Genomic DNA, 3,268 nt, shown 5'->3' with positions numbered 1-3,268 from the left:
TAATCCAAATATTCAAACCAAACCAATTTATATGTTAATTTTAGGTACTCTGACATATGCTATTCAAATTTATATGTAATATATTGTTTTGTTTATAGATTTTGAGAAATTTAAAGTATATAATGAATTTTAAAAATTTTAAAATAATTTAAATGGGTTATCCGAACCCGAACCGAACCCGCAAAGATCCGAACCGAACCCGAACCGAAATTTAGAAATACCCGAATGGGGCTGAAATCTTTGAACCCGAAAACCCGAAACCCGAATAGACCCGAACCGAACCCGAATGGGTACCCGAACGCCCACCCCTATTATCTGATCTGCCTCTGGACTTAGATCGATCACCTCTGCTTTTAGATCTGTTGTACTTCTTGTTGTTACCATTTTCTGATCGCTTAGATGATCTTCCTCTTGATTCAACATATAAGCCCTCTGAAGTATATTTCTTCTTATTGAGTAATCCTTTCTTTCTAAGCTTTGCTTCTTTTGAATATGCTGAGGTAACAACTTCTGAGACAGTGAGAGTGTCTCTTCCTGTACCATACTGAAGAGTGTGAACCAGTTGCTCATACGCAACAGGAAGACTGGAGAGCAACTGTATAGCCTGATCTTCGTCTGTTATGGTAACTTTCAGACTCTCTAGATCAGCTATTAATTTTAAGAACGCGTCCACATTCTCTTCTATTGACTTGTCTTCTTCCATTTTGTAACAGGAGAACTGCCGCTTCAGATATATCCTTTTTGGAAGAGACTTGAGCTGGTACAACTTCTCCAGGGACTTCCACATGCCAAGAGCAGACTGCTCATGCATGATCTTCCTCAAGATAGAGTCACTCAAGCAGGTACAAAGCAGACTTTTGACTCGTAAGTCCTTATCGGATTTCTTCTGATCGACTTTTGGCTTATCACCTTCTTCTTGTTTTTCAGAGACTGAAGCTACCATAAAGTCATCTTGTATCACTGCCAGAAGACCTTGAATTTTAAGCTGAGCCATCATCTTGTACTTCCACATACCGAAGCCCCCCTTTCCATCAAACTTATCCATCTCGAACTTCCTGTGAGTCCTCTCCATCTTGAACCGTAGAGATCTCAAGAACAACTGCACACAGAAGACGAGAAACGCAACAACCACAGCAACACAAGCAAGAGATCTTCAAATCTCAGTGACCGCAACAAACAATCACAGATAAGTAACCTCTTCTTCTCTTCTATCAGATCTGATCCAACTCTTAGCCTTAGCACCCAACCTTGAGCTCTGATACCACTTGTAGAGATTTAGATCTGATTTCTTAGGTTAAATCTTGCTTAATGTGTGTGACTGATTCGAGTTTGATTTTTGTTTCAAGTTTGCGATCGAAGAAAGCAATCAAAGAATAACACAAGAGTTTTGTTCACCCGGTGTTCGCTGATCTACTCACCGGGGAGGGAACGGCATCCCTCAACTGCTTCACTATCAGATCTTTGATCAAGGTTACAAGCTCAACAACAATGGCGTATCAACACCAAAACATAGCAATACAAGAGAGAGTTTAGCGAGCTTATCACTTCCTCTATGAAGCCGGAAAGTCACTGCCGGAATGATCTAGACTGATCGTGTACCGCTTTCGTAACTCCGTCGAACTTCAACCTCGTGATCTCGAGCTAAGTCGTCTTCTCTCTTCCTTGATCTTATCTCTCGATCGTCACTTTTCACACTGTGAATCTGGCTGTTGTAACAACTTTTATCCACTTGATCTCTCTTGGATTGAAACACAACGTTTCAATTATGAATCCGACAGCAATGGACTTGAGACTTGGGCATTCTTCTTTTGCAGGTTATAGAAGAGACGGGCCGCGGAACGAGAAGCCCATTTGGAGTTTGGCTGAACTAACCCCACAGAAACTATCACTCTGTCTTTCAGCTGGATGCTTGACGATGCTTCAGGAGTATCCAAGTATGTAATTGTTTTATAGTTTTATTACTAGATTAGATCCGCACAACGTGCGGATGTATAGTAATAACACATTATGTTTGAACAAAGTGTAAATGTGAAATATATTAGTGTTCGTAAATCGTAGAATCAATAATACTTTTCGAAGAGAGTATAGACAATGTCGTCGTTAGAGCCAGAGGTGATGGAGACAGAGTAATTAACATTTTGTTCATTTTCGAAAAAAAAACTAATTAACTTACTTACTTATTGTGTTTTAAATTTCTTGTCAACATGTGTATGCCAATAATCTAGTGGATACCAGAAGATGTGCTCCCATTGGTTTCTAATAACACACACGGATCAAACCTGAGGTCATGTTTTAGTCAAGAACACAAATGTTTTTTAAAATGTTATGTAAGTTAAGCGCTATGAAGTTTTATTTGGTGGTTGTAAATCTCGAGATTAAGTATTAGATATATATATTAAAAAAAAAGTATTAGATATATTTTTAAGAGAAAATTCAACAGAAATCGTACTGCGTGGAAAACGAACGTGAAGGAGATGACAATGACAGATATAATATTTGATGATGGAAGATGGACACATGCATTGATGTTTCTTCACGTAAAGAAAGGCCTTCGAGTTGGCATTTCCTTGCCTCACGAATCTTTGTCTACCTCGTGCTTCTTTTTAATTCTCTTGTCCTTTTATTTGTATATTAATAAAATTATTTGTTTCTTTATAAGAAATGGTATTTCAAACTGCCACAACACTCGCTACTCTGTCTCTTCTCATGTTTGACTTCGCATTCAGAGCCGGCTCGACCGGGCCCCGAGGCAAAAAATAATTTTAATTTCTAAACTATTATTTTTTAAAATAATTTTGATAGATATTTTTTTTTCCAAAATACTAGAAGTATTTTTAAAAACAATTTTTTTTAAAAAAATACTTTCATATAAAAAAAATTTGGGCTTATTTTCTTATTCTTAATATAAAAATACATGTATTTTTTAAAAAAATTGAACTCTTATCTATTAAAAAATAAAGGTAATAGATGAATCCGGAACGGTCGCACCGCTTGCTCCCTTATCTAAACCGGCCCTGGTCACACTTGTCTCTATAGTCTTAACTCAACCAATGTTTATAAAGTTTACTGCAAAGCCCCATGGTTTAAAAAGTTTATTGCAAAGCCCTAAGCTAGCCTAATATCTGCTGCTTATAATTTATAATTATTCTTATTTTAACCTGATGCTTCTCGATATAAATTTGTCCTTAATTAACAAATATACCATGATCACCAGTTAATGGATTTGTTTGATTAATTAAATGAATAATCCAACTCAAGACCCCCTCCC

Source organism: Brassica oleracea, chromosome C1, assembly GCF_000695525.1.
Source record: "Brassica oleracea var. oleracea cultivar TO1000 chromosome C1, BOL, whole genome shotgun sequence".
Classification (NCBI taxonomy): domain Eukaryota; kingdom Viridiplantae; phylum Streptophyta; class Magnoliopsida; order Brassicales; family Brassicaceae; genus Brassica; species Brassica oleracea.
This window is presented reverse-complemented; position numbering follows the sequence as displayed.